The sequence below is a fragment of the Acanthochromis polyacanthus genome, chromosome 14 (assembly GCF_021347895.1).
Source record: "Acanthochromis polyacanthus isolate Apoly-LR-REF ecotype Palm Island chromosome 14, KAUST_Apoly_ChrSc, whole genome shotgun sequence".
NCBI lineage: Eukaryota > Metazoa > Chordata > Actinopteri > Pomacentridae > Acanthochromis > Acanthochromis polyacanthus.
Genome location: NC_067126.1, coordinates 13,496,651 through 13,516,997, shown reverse-complemented (window position 1 = coordinate 13,516,997; position 20,347 = coordinate 13,496,651). Strand labels below are relative to the sequence as shown.

Sequence of the window (20,347 nt, the reverse complement as noted above, 5' to 3'; positions counted from 1 at the left end):
AAGCCCTCGATATTTTCCATGACTTGATTTATTGGGCAAACTTTTCTGACTGTTGCAGCCAATTTAGGGCCAGATATGGAAATTCCACAAAGAGGGCTGTTTGCCAAAGTTAAGACCTTTCCTGGTTTGATGCATTTGCAGTGATGTGTGGTGAAATTGACAGTATTGTCTGAGAAATACAAATGTCATTCTGCTGAAAAATTAATCAGTAACCTTTGTGATGTGTGGTTACAGTTTTTCTTCAAACAAAATGTCAAACATTCTCTACTTACTGGTTTCAACTTTATTGTGAACATTTGATACGTTTCTTTGTCACATGATACGTGATCCGTTTTAGGTTTTGGCACTTTTAAAACTCTCCTATATATGAAATTTGAATATGTCACCTCAGGCTCCAGAAAATAATGACAAGATTTAGTTTTACCATGTTACCAACAAAACAGTTAATGAATTAACAGAAAAAATATTCGGCATATCAGTCTATATTAAAACTAATGGATATACGTTCATTGTGACAATGATACGGTGCGTATTGAGATCCATAATATTTACTATGTCCAAAATGTTAGTTTAGTGCACTGATAATTGTTAATTCGCACTGAACACGAAGTAGAGCTGAGGGTAGTGGGGATGTCATTATTTTTTCAGGTAGTGGACACGTTAAATATTTTAGATAAATAAAAATAAAAGGAAAAAAGTTTAAGAGTGTGCCAATGTTAAATGCACCATCCAGACTACATAAATGCATCCTGAAATATCACAAAAACAATACTGATACAAATTTTTAGAGATGAAAAAATTCTGGTATTGAAGGGAAAATTATGGGGTTATTTTTCAAAAACTTGTTAGCAGCTTACCCTGAAGACATCACTTGACTCTTGTGTCTTAGGATAAATTTATTTGTATGACCCTAAGGTACTTCCATACCAAAGGGAACTTTGCATCATGACTTGAAGTCAAAGGCCTATTTTTTGGGCTTAACCTCCCTACTACATTGTTCTCTGCTACATGTACTCTCCAGACAGTGCTGAATATTGCAAATAGGGGCGCTAGATTCGCTCTGCTGGACATTTTTTTTTTAATTACCCAAAGCAATTTTTTCTGCAGTATGTTCTGTTTCTGAATTATGACCATACTGGACAATGTATATCCTGATACTGATATTTCTGTGTATCGGCTGAAGATATCGGTCAGCAGATATATCAGTCAGACTCTTGTCGAAACCATAAATGCCAACCATATGGTTCCGCTTGAGAAAAAAATCTGAGGATTACGAGTGCCTGTCTCAACAAGGAAACACTGGCATGGTTAAAACATGCAACCACCAGGATGAACATCTGTATAGCATGCAGTGGTGACTTGGGCAGAATAATGATTGATTTAAAATTGAAATTGCAATTTGAAACGATACAATTTGCAAAATGCAAGGCCTGAAACTCAGGATGTGCATTGTGCAGAACGTCTGGATTTAAAGTGTCATCTTGGTGGTTTTACATGTGTCTTACTCACAGTGAAGCCATGCGTTAATGCTCTTTTACATGTTTTAAATCTATTGCATAGTAAATATTGAACTGAAGCTTTAAAGAATTAAATAGCTAATGATGATAATATTAATAGTACATTTTATTTGTAAGCACCTTTCTTGACACTCAAGGTCACCTCACAAATGGACAAAAAAACATACATAGAGATTAAAAAAAAAAACAACATGCATAAAGAGGCAGTTACTATAATGTTAGTATTAATAGTCTTGAAAAGATAAATGCCCAGTGGGAGTGAATTCCAGAGTTCGGGAGCAGAGCGGCTGAAAACCCTGCTCCCCATGGTGCTGAGGCGGGCGGAGGGCGCTGTGAAGTGGATGGAGGAAGAGGATCTGAGAACATGGGTGGAGGAGGCAATGTGAAGGAGATCAGACAGATAGGAGGGGCGAGGTTGTAAATGGCCTTGAATGTAAACAGGAAGATTTTGGATTCTGTTCTGGATTTGACAGTAGGGATGCTGTGGTCCGATCCACGGATCACAAATATGCTGCGATCCAGCCAAAAAACACGGATCGGATCTGAGTGCAGGGGAAAACTCCGATACTAGCGCCCGATACAAGCAATCCAGTTAAAAAGTCCACTCCAGCTTTTCTATCAAGCACTTACTTCTAATAAACGAGGAGAGGGCAGGGGGAGCTCACGTGATAGCAACAACCAGAAGAAAACAGTCTGTGGAGGGGAGGGAGCTCACGGAGAGTGAAAAAAATGTCAGCAGTGTTGACATTATTGCAATATTACATTATATGACATTATTACATTATTACATTATTACAATACTTCATTGTCAAAGATGAAAAAGTTGGAACGGCGGAATGCAAAACGTGTTACGCACAAGTCTCACGCGGTGGCGCAGATGCAGGTCGGTTCAACACGACAAACCTTATCAAGCATTTGAAGAAATAACACACGATCGAACATGTGGAGTTTCTGCGGACCTTGGCAGCAAAGAAGCATCAGCCCTCCAGCTCCCTCACACAGCCAATGTTATCCCAAACACTTGAAAAATGTGAACAACTCAAACAAGACAGCAAAAAGGCAAGAGGAATATCAGAAAAGATTGCGCAGTTTATTGTGCTTGATGACCAGCCTCTGTCAGTAGTGAGTAATGTCGGATTTCAACGCTTAATTTACCAAGTGAGACTGGAACATGGATAGTGGAGTAGGACTTGAAATCATAGAGACTGATGTGCGCAGAGTTTTTAAATCTGTAAAGACTGGAAAAGCAGTGGGGCCAGACGGCATTACACCACGAGTCCTAAAATGCTGTTTTAACCAACTTGCAACTGTCTTTTTGGATATATTTGGTACTTCACGAAGAAACCCTCTGTTACTACGATGAATGACTTTAGGCCCATAGCCCTAACTTCAGTGATAATGAAGTGTTTTGAGCAGCTGGTTAAACAATACATAAACAAAAACTTGTGCGCTACCACCGACCAGCTACAATTTGCCTATAAGGAAAATAGAGCTGTGGAGGATGCTGTCTCATTGGCCCTACACACTGTGTTACAACATCTAGACCGGCCAGATAGATATGTCAGGATGCTTTTTGTTGACTACAGCAGTGCCTTCAACACAATTATTCCATCTACTCTTGTAACTAAGCTAAAAGATCTAGGCCTTAGCTATTCCATCTGTCAATGGTTATAGGATTTCCTGGCAGGCCGTCCACAGACAGTGAGGGTAGGGACCACTTACTCATCCACTTTTGTTTTAAACACCGGGGCCCCCCAAGGATGTTGTCTAAGTCCTTTGCTGTATAATCTGTATACTTCTGACTGTGTGGCATTTTTAAGTTTGCAGATGATACTACAGTTATAGGTCTTATATTGGATAACAATGAGGTGCACTATAGAGAAGAGGTACAAAGCCTGGTCACTTGGTGTCATCAAAACAATCTGTCCTTGAATGTGGAAAAAACAAAGGAGCTCATCATAGATTTCAGGAGGAATAAATCTATTTGTAGACCTGTTCATATTAACAGCACTTCAGTTGAGGTGGTTAATAACTTTAAGTGCCTGGGCATTTATCTTTGTGACAATCTTACTTGGTCTCTTCACATCAGCTGTGCTGTTAAAAAGGCCCAGCAGAGACTCTTATTTTCTGAGATGCCTCAGAAGGTATGGACTGTCCAAAGAAATACTCATAAACTTTTATAGTTGTACAATCGAGAGCGTTCTGACCTCTGGTCTCCTGGTGTGGTTTGGAAACATTACAGAAGATGATCTCGCTCGGCTGGCGTGGACTGTAAAAACTGCATCAAGAATCATTGGATCCCCTCTGCCTCAAATTGGTCAGCTGTTTGAAAAGTGCTGTAAGAAAAAGGTCCTGAGCATTATGCAGGACCCCAGTCATCCTGCTCATGCTCTCTTCTCCTACCTGCCATCGGGGAGACGTCTGCGCTGCCTACAAACTAAGACCTGTAGATCTAGAGACAGTTTTTATCCTAAGGCGGTGCGGCTCATGAACATTAGCCTGAAGAGGCGCTGATAACTTTTATTGACTGTTGTTGGTGTTGTGTTTTTAAATTGTATTTATTATTTTTATTGTATTAACTTGCAGAGAGTGTGCCGAGGGCAAACCATTTTTCATTGCTTATGGTACTTTGTACCCTAATGTATATGACAATAAACTAAACTTGAACTTGAACTTAATTAAACACTTAGAGCCTCGCTATGTTATACCTAGTAGGTCCTACCTCACTGAAACAGTTATCCCCCAGATGCACAAAGAAGTTTGAGATTTCCTTCTTGCACACGTGGAGAGGGCTCGTGCTATTAGTTTTATGACTGACATTTGGAGTGCAAGCGCGAGTCTGATGTCATTACTGAGTCTGACCGCACACTGGGTGGACCCTAAGTTTACCTTGAGAAGAGCAATGTTACACGCACGCCAGTTTAGAGGTTCACACACAGCTGACACCATCACAAGAGCCATGGAGGAGATGCTATGTGAGTGGAAGGTCGACAAAAAGAAGGTCCATATAGTATTGAGAGACAATGCTGCTCATATGAAAAAGGCAATGGATCAGCTAGCTGTGCCAAGCTTAGGGTGCTTTGCTCATACTCTACAGCTCATAGTCCGTGAGGGGGTCTTGTCACAACGAGCTGTAAATGATGCACTTGCCACCGCGAGAAAAATAGTGGGGCACTTTAAACATTCCCCCTTGGCCTATTCACGACTTGAGAACCTACAAAATGAGCTAAATATCACACCCAAGCGTCTGCAGCAAGATGTCCAAACAAGATGGAGCAGTACCAAGTGTATGATTGACAGCCTTCTTCATCAGAAACGTGCACTGCATGCATATGCATCTGAACACAGCCTACCAGGTCTTCTAACAGGAAACCAGTGGAGCCTGTTAGAGAAGACATCAAAGGTTCTGGACCCCTTTCAAGAGCTAACAACTAATGTCAGTGCAGCCTCCGCCACCACAGCTGAAGTCATCCCCTCTGTTAATGTCCTGATTCGGTTTCTCCGTAAGGACAGCGAAGATGACCTGGGGATCTAAACAATGAAAGCCACCCTTTTAGATGGAGTTCTCAGACGTTTTGGTGACATGGAATCAAACCCTTATATGCCTTGGCAACGCTCCTGGATCCTCGTTACAAAAACAAGTAAGGAAAAATGATATTTAATTGTTGTATTTCTTAAGCCTTATCTGATGTGTGTTAGACAAACTGTATGGTAATAATATGACTGTGTTGCCTATGTGACTGTTGTATCACTGTGTTTACATTATTTACTAAGGGTGTTCTGATCCAACTTTAGTCATTTTCACTACAGATTAAAAAAAAAACCTTAATGCACTGTATTATTTATACACACGTGAACAAAATTGTTGGTACCCCTCAGTTAAAGAAGGAAAACCCCACAATTCTCACTGAAATCACTTGAAACTCACAAAAGTAACAATAAATAAAAATTTATTGAAAATTAAATAATCAAAATCAGCCATCACTTTTGAATTGTTGATTAACATAATTATTTAAAAAAACAAACTGAAATAGGGCTGGACAAAAATGATGGTACCCATAACTTAATATTTTGTTGCACAACCTTTTGAGGCAATCACTGCAATTAAACGATTTCTGTATTTGTCAATGAGCGTTCTGCAGCTGTCAACAGGTATTTTGGCCCACTCCTCATGAGCAAACAGCTCCAGTTGTCTCAGGTTTGATGGGTGTCTTCTCCAAATGGCATGTTTCAGCTCCTTCCACATATGTTCAATGGGATTCAGATCTGGGCTCATAGAAGGCCACTTTAGAATAGTCCAATGCTTTTCTCTCAGCCATTCTTGGGTGTTTTTGGCTGTGTGTTTTGGATCGTTGTCCTGTTGGAAGACCCATGACCTGCGACTGAGACCAAGCTTTCTGACACTAGGCAGCACATTTCTCTCCAGAATGCCTTGATAGTCTTCAGATTTCATCGTACCTTGCACACTTTCAAGACACCCTGTGCCAGATGCAGCAAAGCAGCCCCAAAACATTACTGAGCCTCCTCCATGTTTCACCGTAGGGACAGTGTTCTTTTCTTCGTATGCTTGGTTTTTGAGTCTATGAACATAGAGTTGATGTGCCTTACCAAAAAGCTCCAGTTTGGTCTCATCTGTCCAAAGGACATTCTCCCAGAAGCTTTGTGGCTTGTCAACATGCATTTTTGCAAATTCCAGTCTGGCTTTTTTATGAGTTTTTTTCAGCAGTGGTGTCCTCCTTGGTCGTCTCCCATGAAGTCCACTTTGGCTCAAACAACGACGAATGGTGCGATCTGACACTGATGTACCTTGGCCTTGGAGTTCACCTTTAATTTCTTTGGAGGTTGCTCTGGGCTCTTTGGATACAATTCCAACGATCCGTCTCTTCAATTTGTCATCAATTTTCCTCTTGCGGCCACGTCCAGGGAGGTTGGCTACTGTCCCGTGGGTCTTGAACTTCTGAATAATATGAGCCACTGTTGTCACAGGAACTTCAAGCTGTTTAGAGATGGTCTTATAGCCTTTACCTTTAAGATGTTTGTCTATCATTTTTTTTCGGATGTCCTGGGACAATTCTCTCCTTCGCTTTCTGTTGTCCATGTTCAGTGTGGTACACACCTTTTCACCAAACAGCAGGGTGACTACTTGTCTCCCTTTAAATAGGCAGACTGACTGATTATGAATTTGGAAACACCTGTGATGTCAATTAAATGACACACCTGAGTTAATCATGTCACTCTGGTCAAATAGTTTTCAATCTTTTATAGAGGTACCATCATTTTTGTCCAGGCCTGTTTCATTAGTTTGTTTTTTTAAATAATTATGTTAATCAACAATTCAAAAGTAATGGCTGTTTTTGATTATTTAATTTTCAATAAATATTTATTTATTGTTACTTTTGTGAGTTTCAAGTGATTTCAGTGAGAATTGTGGGTTTTTCCTTCTTTAACTGAGGGGTACCAACAATTTTGTCCACGTGTGTATATACAGTACATCAGGTACTTCACGAATGCAGACACCTTGAGACATGCAAAGGAGGCATTAAAGGCAGAGGTGGGGAAAACTGAAGAGGTGCTGAATACCAGGCCCCCATCTGATGAAGCTGTGTCTGAGCCAGCAGAGAAGACTCCACAGATGGAAGGTGCAGGCAGCAGCCTTGGCAGGACCTTCTATGCAGGTCACCCCAGGAGCAATGCTTGAAATGGAGAGCTACCTTAGCGAGGGTCTTCTTGAGCATAAGAATAATCCTGTCCATTACTGGGAAGTCAACAGGGCTCGATTCCCCACCCTGACCACAACAGCAGCTTTGGATAACAGCAGCTAAGTTCCTCTGTGCTCCCTGCATGAGGGTTGAGAGCCAGAGGCTCTTTAGCACAGCATCAATTATTGTTGATGAGACAAGGAGCAGGCTGACACCTGAGCATGCTGAAATGCTCATATTCTTGGAAAAAAAACTCCACTCCATGCTGCAGGAAGTGGAGTAGGAGGAGTTCATTACTGACTGATCCATTTTTGTTTCTCAGTTTTCACTCTGTTTAGTTTACTGTTTGACTGCATTGTGTTGCACTGAATTGAGATTTGAGCCCTGGACTTTGAACATTTGGGGGTGGAGGTGGGGGGTGATCAAATGAGGGGGTTTTGGAGATGATGCGAGCAGCTGAGTTCTGGACCAGTTGAAGCTTATGGAGGAATTTGTGAGGGTGACCGAAGAGGAGATAATTACAGTCGTCAGTAGTCAGTGCAGGAAGTGACAAGGGTGTGCACCAGGATGGACGTAGTATGGAGAGGGGGGGGGGGATGATTGATATTACGGAGATGGAAATATGCAGACTGGGTGATGTTATTGATATGTGATTGAAAGGAAAATGAGGAATTGAGGATAACACCCGGACTCTTAACCTGAGGGGAGGGAGAAACTGAGGCACTGTCAATAGTGAGGGAGAAACTGTCCGTTTTGGATAGTGTCGATTTTGTTCCAATGACAAGAATCTCTTTTTTTGTCACTGTTTATTTTTCGGAGGTTTGAGGTGAACCAGGATTTTATTTCAGACAGGCATTTGGTGAGGCAAGAGTGGGAAGTGTGGAGTTGGGTTTGCTGGATAAGTACAGTCTATTGAGGAGGATGGAGTGCCAAATTGTGTCAAATGCCTCATTCAGATAAAGGAGAATGAGAATGTAAGTAGTCCAGAATCAGCTGCTCGGAGAAGATCATTAGTGATTTTTATAAGAGCTGTTTCTGTACTGTGGTGGGAAACCAGACTGGAATAGTTCGTAGAGGCTATTGTTAGTTTGATGGGAATGGAGTTGAGAAGCAACAGATTTTTCAAGTATTTTGGAGATGAAGGGCAGGTTATAAATGGGGCGAAGGTTATTGAAATTGTTAGGATCAGAACCAGGTTTTTTGAGGATTAGGGCGACAGCTGCAGTTTTAAGAAGAGTGGGCACACTACCAGTGAAGAGTGAATGATGGCAGTTATTCAGGGGAGCAGTGAGGAGAGACAGGATTTGACCAGAACTTTTGGGAGGGCATCTAACTGACATGTGAAGGGCTTGGATTTATGGATTGAATCAGAGATCATGGAAAGGCTTGGGAGTTGGAAAGAGGTGAATGGTGGCTGACAATGTGGTAGAAGTTCAAACAAAAAATCTAATTGCACTCTCTGTCAGAAAATATCCATCCATCCATACACCGCTTTATCCTCACTAGGGTCGCGGGGGGTGATGGAGCCTATCCCAGCTGACTCGGGCCAAGGCAGGGGACACCCTGGACAGGTCGCCAGTCTGTCACAGGGCTACATGTATAGACGAACAATCACACACTCATTCACACCTACGGGCAATTTAGAGTAACCAGTTAACCTCAGCATATTTTTGGACTGTGGGAGGAAGCCGGAGTGCCCAGAGAAAACCCACGCATGCACAGGGAGAACATGCAAACTCCATCCAGAAAGATCCCAAATGTCTTTGTTAAGATGTTTTCCCCAAATCGTTCAGCCCTACTGGTTGCTGTTATTGTAGCTTCAAATAGAGGTTTTTTTTTTCCTTAGTTAAGCCAAGGTCCTGTCTATTTTCTTTCAGAGTAGAGACCAGTAACTGATAGAGGAATAGTCAGAAAGCATTTCGCCGCCAAAGAAAAGGATTCTGAGTGACAGCTCAACACTGTGTGGATCCATTGCTCCTTTTCTGTGCCCTTGCTTCCCGTTTCCTCCCCTATCAGACAGCAATTTGACATGGTTAATCACATGAAAACAGTATTTTAAAAAAAAATAAAAAATCCCATTATTCTTTGTGTCTCATTTTCAGTTTTACTTATGGGCTCACTGTCCTTCTTTTAGAAATGAAAGAGCTCAGAGAAGGTCATTTCAATTATAATGTGCCTTTAGAAAAATGTAATTTCATTAAATTTCATTGAATATTTCTGAGTGCTAATTTGTCCCATGATTCCTATTTGGGTGAACAATGAGGCAGTGTATCATGAAATATCAATATATTTCTGCAGAATGAGTCAAATATCACTTTCACTCGGTGGAGCTGAGGAGTTTTAAAATAATTTTGGCTTTCAAAGAGCAGATAAATCAATTTTGTTTCTCAGTCTCTTTCTCTCTGGGTCTCATGAGGCTACAGAAAGAAAGCCATTAGTGGAATGAATAGCTTATATTAGCCAAATGTAAGTAAAATAAAAAGCTTCTGCTATTAGGAAGACAAAGTGAAATAATCATTATTCCTATGTGGTGGTGCCTGTCTTAAAAACGTATTTACAGTTTGCTATGAAATGTCCAGTTATACATCCTGGATTTGTTGCCTCTCTGTACGGTTGTAGCATCCTGTGTTCAGTAAAGTGCTATTTTCACAGCACTTGACTGATAACTCTGTCCACATCCTTGGCTCAGGAGTGACAGTCTTTCATACATCATGTAGACTAAACATGTTTAGTATATGTTTAGACTTATCTTCGATTGCCGACCTTGCATAGGTCCCTTTCTTGCATAATAGCCTAATGTGGTTCTGTTGCCTTCTCTGTAGCAACTTACTCAGACCCCACGAGGGAGGAACAGTTCCCTTTTGAACCAGTTGTTATGTAAAAAAATTCAAATAACAGAGCTATGGAGCGACTTGCCAGGAAATCTTTTTCTTCAGCAAAAACACAGGGACTATTCTGTTGACTGTATTTTTGCAAAAGGAGGGACAATTTTCAGATTTCTGTATTTTACTGGATAATGTCCTGCATAGTCAACCACATACATGTTTTTGAAACCTATATATGGGTGACAGATTAAAGAAAAAACCGACAGAAAGGGTTTTAGTAAGTTTATGGGTCATTAAGTGATGGCAAAATAGCTTCAATACACCTTAGCATTGATTCTTCAAGTCTATGAAACTCCACTGGATTGATAAACACCAATATTCTAAAAGATATTGTTTCATTTGGTGTCTTGATGGAGAAATCGCTCAAATATCGGTCCAAAAATAATTTTCATTCTCAAACCATTCAGTGACCTGTCATGTTTTATGGATGAGAACACGTCATCCTGGGAGAGACCACTCCCACAGGTATTGAGATGTTTATTCATCGTACCAAGGTCATAATTTAGAAAAACTTTGTGTTGATTTGACGTGCCTCTTCCCTCTAAAGAGGCAACACTGCCAGCAACATATTCCCCACAGCATGACAGCGCCACCAGATTTCTTTACAGGGGTCAAGAGTTCATTTTTTTCCTTTAATATGTCAACTCTCTGTACTTGTGGTGCGCTAAATATTAAAGAGAGATCTAATTGAAGTTGTAATTTTATCAGTAAATCTAAACTAAAATCCTGCCAAAATGAGCAAACTGCTTGTGTCTAATTGTTCTAATATTTGATCTTTAAGTGTGATCCCTTTTAAAGTATAGTGTTTTTATGCTTCACTTCTAAAATGCTGGTGGATTTGATGGTAGAGAAACCAAGATATCCTGACTTTCAGTATTTCATGAGTTCCAATGATACTGGTTTCTATGCTTCCTTTCCACTTTGGTTGTCCCTGCTTGATGAAGCTCTTTCTTCTTTTTCAGTGCAGACTTTGGATTAAAAATGCTATTGCAATTTATCTAAACTCCCGCTACTAACCAGCTACTACTTTAACCAGTCTAGTAATTTTATGCACGACAAATAAACAGGGATGAGAATTTTCCGCGGATCCGCGGAATTCCGCGGATTTTATCATTGCCAGGGTCATTCTTGTGAATCGTCTAAATTCGAGGAGAAATTTTTTTTGGGGGGTGAGGTATGTTTATGGTCGGCGAGTCGTAATATCGAACGGCTGCTAATATCCACCGCGCTGAATGCTAGCTGCCACTCAGTGAGAGCAGTCATGTACAGTACTGTATTCGAATCACCATGAAGTGTAGAGTCCAGGGATGGGAATTTTCCGCGGATCCGCTGACTTCCGCCGATTTCATTTCAAGTTTGAACACTTTATTGTCGCTGATACTCCCACGAGATGGTAACGATGTTAACGATAGCTTGTTAACGACGACTGTAAACGACCCAGCGATTGGAAGTTGCTGCGCCGCCGCACACATCCCCCCCCCCCCCGGCCAACAGCTTTCCGCTGGAATCAGAACTTGCTGATCCCATCCCTGAATAAAAGTATCTCGATGTGTACGTTTTTGACCTACAGCCTGCAAATCATTGATATGACTGACTGTCATTTCTGAGTCTGTATTATAGTGCTGTTTTTAAGATACAGGAAAGTTAAAAACTCTCTCTTGCTATTGATTAAACCCCTAAAATCTCAAATTTGTTTATCACAATTATATATTTAGAATTTGTTTAAAAAAATATAATTTTCTGTCTTAGAATTCCTTTAATGTAATTCTGCACCGATGCTCTATCTGGGATTTGCAGATCTTTTAAGTTTTTGACTCTTTCTCCACCCAACAAAAAGTTGTAGTACTGAAGAAATTCAGCTATACATGTTTTACTGAGAAAGTGGTTCTAAAGAAGAATACAGAAAGTCCTACACTTCCTTGTGTATGTTAAGTCTGAAAGTCAGAATTTACATTTTTGAGGCAGTTCTGAGAAGAAAATACCCAGCTGTGGTGTTTATAGTTCTTTAGCTGATGTTTCTTCCTAAATATGGAAGAAGAAAAAAAACCACCATATGCACATGTTAATATGGTGAAAAGATTGATTTTTCAACAGGGGTGGTCCTGAGGGTTAATGCAGCTTTAATTCAAATCAATGCACACCTGCATGCACACATAGTTTTTCACATGCTTGCCAAAGGCTTTTTCTGTAAAGGGGAACTAGAATCATAAAGAAACAGGGCTGCAGAGTAAGGTGAAATGTCTTCCTCTTTTCTTTTTCTTTTTTTTGGGGGGGGATATGCTCAGGGCACTAACTCCTGTCTTGGCATCACTGTAATGTCTGTTCAGTCCACAAGCCACTAACTCCAGCACACCTTATAGTCTCACCTCTCTTGAATCGAGCCGTGGCACAGGATATCAATTCTCACCGTCTACTGAGCTCAGGCTAAAAAAGTGCAAAAGCTGTCAAGAGTCAGTGCAGGCTGCCGTTTCCCCTATTGCACGATGACAGCAATCCCATACAGCTGTGACCTTCAGCTCTTTACATTCGGCATTCAAAATGGGGAAACAAGATACGGTGGAAGCCGAGATAACATGAATCGCACAGCAAATGTTAGTGTGGCACAGTTCAGTGTCATTTGCATAATAGATGTAATAGGTCACAGCTCTTAAAGCCATGTTTTAATGGATGGCATAGTGGATTATTGTAGAAAGGTAGAGGCTGAAATGATTGTATTGCACCAGTAGATGTCACTCTTTGCTTTGCTGTAGTGAGGAAACGCAATATCAGACTGGAAAAGCTTTGTGTAGTGACGTGTTGCTGAATGTGCCGCTTCTTATAAATCTGATATTTTTTTTCATATCAGATACACAGCATGGACTTAAATGATGATTTAGATTTCCTGAGAGGGAGAAAGGACAAAGTAGCAACGTCTGCCTGTCTCTAGGAGTTTAAATACAAGGGCATTGTAGGAGCGATCAAATGCAGCATTTTGAGTTTTCTGCTCCCCTGATCAGGAGACAAGTGACGACGCTTATCCATGTTTAGAAACAGCCATGTTCCCTGCAGACCTGTGTGTTTGTTCTGTGTGTTGTTTCATGTCTGACAAGCGATTACTTCTTCTTTTCATGATAACCTCTCGTGGAGATAAACTGCCTCTTTTTTTTGTTTTTTAGGAAATCAAAGGGATATGTGATCAGTGGCGCTTCCTCTCTTTTCTAACCAGCATCTTCTGTATAGCTGTAGGGAGGAAAGAAAGATTTTTCTTTTTAATAAAAGTGTTTGTTTTGTGAAGTTCCGTCAAGGACAGAAAAGGCACCATGGCAACATTGGTCACTGATTAGATCCTGGCTGTGATTAGGTTTGCACTCAAATCAAAGACATCAACTTTTTACCATCCTTCCTCTCTTGTGTTTTCATGCATTCACTCTGATCTCCCGTTATTTCAGTCCCTCTCTCTCTCTCTTATGCATTTAAATACAGACCAGCTGTGTGATTAGTAAGTGCCTATCAGTTTGATATCAGACTCACTCAGACACTGTCTGATAGGCCATCAGAACACATTTTGGATCACGCAGCAGACTGTCATATTACTGTGACAATTGCTGTGGTGCCATGTTCAAGATAGAATTGACTCGGCCTTTTTCTGATAACAGAATCTGGTCCGTCAGTGCTGGAAGACCACGAGCAGTTGGATGATATCGCCATAGTGCAGACTTCTTTCTCTCAGTCTCGATCAGATTTGGTCTGACAAGGTTCATCAATAGTGATTAATCACCTCTTGATGAAAAATTTGCTCCATTCCCTCTCTTTCCATAGGCAGCCACAGTGTAGCTTCCTTATTTGGCCACTCAGTCTCCATGTTAGTCACCATCTGTCCTCATCATGTCATATTAAAGACCCTTTTCTTCAGTCACATCTATTCTGTGATCGGATAAATGAGGTATTGGCCAAACTTTTGAAAACAAAGTTTCAAAGACTGTGATATACTGAAACTTGACATTGATTCTTCAGATTGTTATTCATTTTTTTGCATATATACTCTTATTTTCGCTGTAACTTTCTTAGTTTGGTATTACAAAGTCCTACTTCAGCTGTTTATCATGTGAGCATGTTGTTTTGTAGAAATATGTGTTCATACTCTGCAACATAGAACCAAGAAAGTCATTTAGAATTTGATACAGAAACTTCGACATTACATTGATGCTGATATTAAAGATAAAAATGATACCCAGTTTTGCTAAGAGTTTATGCTAGGTCGGAGTTTTTGTTTTTATTATTCTGTATTCTGAGTGTCTTTGCTGCTTTAATAATCACCATTTGAACAAACTGTTGGTGTTGGATTTTGAATAATCATTGTGCCTAATGAGAACATACAGTCTAGCAGGTGGACCAGTCTGGTATCTGGACCTTTCCTTGCCTAAATGAGACTGTAATTAAGGGCTGCGCTTCAAAACCCAACTCGCACTGAGTCAGTGTGTGCCAGTTGGATGTGGTTTCCACTCCATTTTGATTCCACTCATAAAACGACACAATGCCAACTTGAATCAAAGACTTTTTGCAGGCACTGGAATTGAATTCTTATTAGGTCTAGATGTTAAAATCCCTAAATCTTCAGCACAGCCATTCTCTTGGTTGGGGTGGAGTTTGCAAAGATCGCATGGTGCCCCCAATATGACCCATCTTCAGTTGTGTACCCCAACTTCATCGGGTGTTTCAGCCATTTACTCACAAATCACCCTCTGTCGAGGCTGGCCCACCACGGGCTGATCAGACCTGGGTGTGAGTCACATTGTGGCACCATGCAGTCATTTGGCAGCCCATGTTGTGTCCTTGCGTTTCAGACACAGCCAGTGACTGCTCCGTTCTGCTGCAGTGGCAAGTTCTTTGATTGCCTTCCTTTTGGCCTGTCCTCTGATCTCAACCTCCCTTAAGAATCTTGTTGTAGAACTGGCTACAAAGCCTCTGCAGCTCACCTCCACCAGCCACACCATTACATTCCAGCCCCACCCCTCTGCTTCAGCTCCCAAGTCGGCATATCACAGCCTTTTCCGCTGGAATGCCTCCCCGATGGCATCATCCCATGGGACTGTCAGCTCTACCATGAAAACACGCCAGCAGTACTTGCACCAGAAGACCAGGGGCCTCATTTATAAAGCTTGTGTACACACAAAACAGGGCTAGAAAGTTATGTACGCCACTTTCTCCGCAAAGGTTGTGATTTATAAAAATAAACTTGACGTGAGAATATGCGCACCAGTGCGCTAACCTTGATGCTTGCTTACACACATTTTGGAGAACCAGGGAACGGCAGAGCCGGAGGATGAAGTGGTGAATTGAAGCCAGATCGATCTCAAACTTTTATTGGCATCACATCTTAGACTTGTAGAGCTGGATAATCATAAACCCTCATTGTTATGGATGTTCCTATAGTGTACCATTTGTCCTACGACTGTATTTGCAGAACTATGTTCATATGTCAAACTTCTATCTTCAAATGATATAGAGCTGTGGATGGCACTGATTGATTACTAATCAGGACAAGGCATGTGACAATCAGTCCAATCGCTGATCAAGCGGATAAATAGCGGGTGACAGCCATGTGTAATGTGGCACAATGGATGCGCTGGCATTGCTGGAAGTCACATAAATGGTAGATAAGAATAGAGAGAGATTTTAGGGATCACAGGGATTTCCTGGCCCATGATGATGACTGGCTAATAAGCTGATTTAGTTCCTAAGCTAATAAGTCCCTAGAGCAGTGCTCTTGGATCGATGTGCTGAACTGGTCCGTCTTAGACCGACCCATCCACCGAAACAACGCCATCCCGGTGCTGACACAGGTGCTGACCACTCTGGGGTTTCTGGCGACCGGCTCCTTCCAGTGGGAATTGGCCGACAGGTATGTGTTTTGTATAAAGAATATATCAAACTTCAATCAAAATTTATTTCAGTCAATACATCAGGTTTCCTTACACTGTGGGTGAAAAGGCCAACATTAAACGGCAATTTGCAGCAATGTCCGGTTTCCCAAATGTAATCAGCGTAACCGACTGCACTTATGTTGCTGTAAGGGCTCCGAGTGAAAATGAATTTGTCTATGTGAACTGAAAAAACGTACATTCAATCAGTGTACAAATTATTTGTACATCGGACATGATCATAACAAATTTAGTGGCATGGTGGCCTGGGTCAACACAAGACTCATTCATCCTGATGCACAGTAGTGTGGGGAAAAGGCTGCAGGCCGGTGCTGCATAAAATACTGTGGATCAGCAGCTTATTTATATGGAGATACATTCATGAGTTACTTTGCATTGACCATTCATGGTAAAATGTGGGTGTGTTGTGGGCGGGATGTGAGGTGGATCCACCTGCGCAATCTTCCAGCTGGAGTGTGATTTATAAAGGGGAAATTGCGTGCTGCTGTGCGTAGGCACAGTTTTATAAATAGAATATTTTTTGGCGTTCGCCTATTTCAGATTTTCGGCGTAGTCAAACTTTAAGTACGGATCCTACGCAATGTTTTATAAATGAGGCCCCAGGTCTGGACACAGGTTGGTCTCTGCAATTTTGGGTGGGAAGGTGAGCCTCTGACTGAGGTCTACCCACATTTTCCAATCTCGGGCTGCATTCAGAGGGCCTGAGTCTGAAGGTGCTGGCTTGATCTGCCGTTTCTCCCCTTCCCGGATGAAGGTTGTCTTCTGTGGGAAAGTAGCCTGGGCATTAGGAGGCATGGCGTTGGTGGTTACCCTCTTGCTCTCAAGTTCAGCAGCCAAGCACTTGACCACTTGGTTTTGGCACCAGGTGTGTCTTCCTTGCGTTAGGCTGGTCTTGCAACCCACCAAGATGTGTTTGAGGGTTGCTGGGGCTGCACACTGGCGACAAGTTGGGTCCTCTCCATACCACAGATGTAGGTTGGATGGAGAGGGCAGGACATCGTAAATGGCCTTGATGATGAAACTTAGCCTATTAGACTCCATGCTCCACATCTTGTTCCATATGATTTTTCTCCTCTCCACACCTTCCGACTTCATCCAGCAGCCTTGCTGGGCTTGAGAAACTGCCCTGGCACACCTGGCTGCTTCCTCCTGGTGGCACACCTCCTCCACCACCATGTGCCGCTGTTCGATTGGAGTAGCCTTTTGCCATGTGGGCTTTGTTGCCTCCAAACCTCCAACCTCTGCCATGTTGAATATGCCCCACTATATCCTGGTGTCTAAGGGCGGCCTTTGCCGCCTCTACTGCTGCAGATGGCTTCCATTTCCTCCCTGTTGCTAGGGTTGGAGCAGCACCTTTGACGAATGGGTCCCGGGATTCTGTGAGGGTCAACTCCAGCCTTGTTTTGGCACATTTGTAGTCCTCCACCAGGCTTGGTGTTGGTAGGGAGAGAGCTCCATTGCCATACAGGCCTATGCTGTATGGCATACACTGTGTATTAGTGACATAAACTCTACAGGCCAAACACACATATTTTACAAAACTTATGGCTGAATCCAAGTAGAGGAGGTGCAGGAATGTTGATGCATCTCTTAAAAGCTGTAAATGATTGGTAGAATTGAAAGATAGAAATTGAATTATAGATTCAATGTCATACCTGCTGCCTGTTGACACCTGTACGCCAGTCAAGTGTTTTTTTCTATGAAACGAGTCAAATGCCGGAAAAGGCAGATGAAGACGCCAAAAAATATTCTAATTTATCCTAAGCATTTCAAAAATGTTTTGGGTGTTGCATGTTCATGTGAAGTAGTACTTTGTCTTGGTGCTTGAATGCCCCAGCGCTCCTTATTTTCTGTGTTTCTCTGCTCAGGTGTGATTGTGTTCAGTTGGGAGATAATGATTTTGTTGTGAACTCTGTTGTGCTGGAATTGAGCACGACTTAGTTCAAGGGATGAATAAAATTTTCATCATTCACAGATGCTGAAAGATGCTTTCAAAAATTATTTTTAATGCCTTAATGTTAGCAAATTATTTGCAGTTCGTAACATGGTAAATATTTTTTTGCACTCTATTGTCCCTACTGTTAGCTTGAATTTACTGAGGTTCTTTGCACATGCAGATAAGTAAATTTATTTCCGAATCTTAAAGCTCGTGTCCGGAGTTTCCGTTTGTTTTCAATTTATGTATCATTGTATAACAAAGCTTAAATGTGTTAGTCTAGTTCGATACTATAATATAATGTTAGTATGACGCGATATGAAAATTTATTCATGAGGTCCGCCTTCCTCTCATAGACCCCCATGTTATTCCAAAAAGCGCCGGTCGCTGCCGACCAATCAAGTTCGAGCTTCAGCTTTGTCATGCTGTCAATCAACGGTTACACGCACAGCAAGCAAGCCCATGCAGAGGTGGGCGAGCTACGCACTACGCAACCGCGCGCACATTTGTTTAGCTTGTGGAGGAGAGAGCATCAGGGATCAGCAACTTCCAGAAAAGTTACCAATCCCACGGCTTGTCAGGCCAAGAGACTGCAGGACGTTTTTTGGCTCGGGGTGCTCGCGTCGCTCCCCGACCACGGCCTCCATAGCCCGCCTGACTGCTTCGTTTAGTTGCCCGACCTCTGGAGGAAGATGTTGGGGCGTCTGGGACATACTTTTTGTCAGAGGAGTCATGCAATTCTGAACTCTAGATAGAAATAAATAAACAATGTAACACATATACACGCGTAAATGCACTAAGTTTGATAAACAACGTCATCGACAGGGATACACGAGTGTAATCACATATTGAAACTTTACTCGTTCGTCCTAGCAGATTCATGTTATTTTGGTATTAGGACAAGTTGGACTCAATACAGAATTCTAACGTAATTCCTTTATTATTTACTAAATGTACTAAATGTAGAAGAGTGGAAAACAGCAAAACAGGCAAGATGCTGCAGCACTCCGGGCACTCCTCTCAGGTACTGCACGTGCACAAATAAAGGGGCGAAATCAGAGGGAGGGACCAACAGTGTTTTGGGAGACGCTGCGATTCAAACTCCGGACACGAGCTTTAAAGTAGACCTTTTTTAGGTTTTGAGAGATGAGAATATGCTCGCTGGGTTACTTCAGGGTACTGCGACATGTAAACGAATCAGTCAGGTGTCTGAAATGGGTTTTTTTTTGCCGGGAAGGACATGCATCTTTGATCCAAGTCACATAGTGATAAGTCAGTTTAAAAAAATCTCAATGACAAATGATGTAATGATGACCTATATGCTAAAATCAAAATGACAGTGCGACACGATAACGTGGAGGATAAATTGTATCGCTTGTTGCTCTCATCTCTGTCACACACATAAGAAGATGGAGAATAAAAATGCAGTAGTGTCCCGAACTAGGGTTCATCCATCCTGCTGAATTCACTCGGCTGGTGCAGAAATGACAGAGAATGGATGTGGACAAAGACATTCCTGCACCAATACACGCGGCCAGATCAGAAACCTTGCTAATGTGTATACAAGAAGAGGTTATGCGCTACATGTCAGATATTAAAAATTCTTGCAGCTAAGTTGGCAGTAAAGATTGAGACTCGTGTACAAAGAAAGGAGTGGGATGCATAAAAAAAGTAAGAGACAGAGTATTTTAGGAGGTTTTGGTGTGTAGGCTGGAATGTTAGGAGGGCTGAGATGTGGGAAGGAGATATAGGGTGAACAAGTCATTCTCCAATCAGTCTGTCACTGACCACAGCACTTTGTATTCTGCTGTGACTTATTTATCTGTGTACCCCAGAGACAGCGGTCAGCAAAGGTAGAGAGAGTTAGAGGGCAACAAAGTGTAAGCACACTGCAGACTGAACAAACTGATTTCTGTCTGGTTTGTATCTGAACATTTTTTAAGATGTACAAGTGGGTGTTGAACATCATTTGATCCCTGCAGAAATGTGATAAGTAGCAAAACTGTATGTTTGGTCAGACTCAACTGCGTTTACTATTATGATGATCAGTTTGTTCTAAGTCTGGTGCATTTATCAATACTATATTTTATTTATGCAAAGTTCATGTATGCCTGCTTGTGGTAAGACAACATTTGTATAAAACAGGGCTTGTAGAAATTTTTTTTAAAAAACATGGGTTTAATTTGAGGTATTGATTTTTTTTTTATCTAGTGTAAATAAAATAAAAAAAACTTTGCATTAGTAATGTGTCCTATTTAAATGTCTAAATGTCATTCCCACACTGGTGAATTTTCAAAGTTTTATAGATGGCTTCAGAAAATGAAGGTCACTGAGGGTAATCTAAATTATGTAATTTGAACCAAGATCTTGAATAATATCTCAGATCTTA

The 20,347-nt window shown here is 41.5% G+C and overlaps 1 protein-coding gene across 3 annotated transcripts in view; it reads left to right on the top strand.

Annotated features, from left to right (window-relative positions):
• The window catches only part of slc49a4 (solute carrier family 49 member 4), a 184,890-nt gene that overhangs the window by 38,134 nt on the left and 126,409 nt on the right, over positions 1-20,347 (top strand). The gene's annotated exons all lie outside the window — the stretch shown is intronic.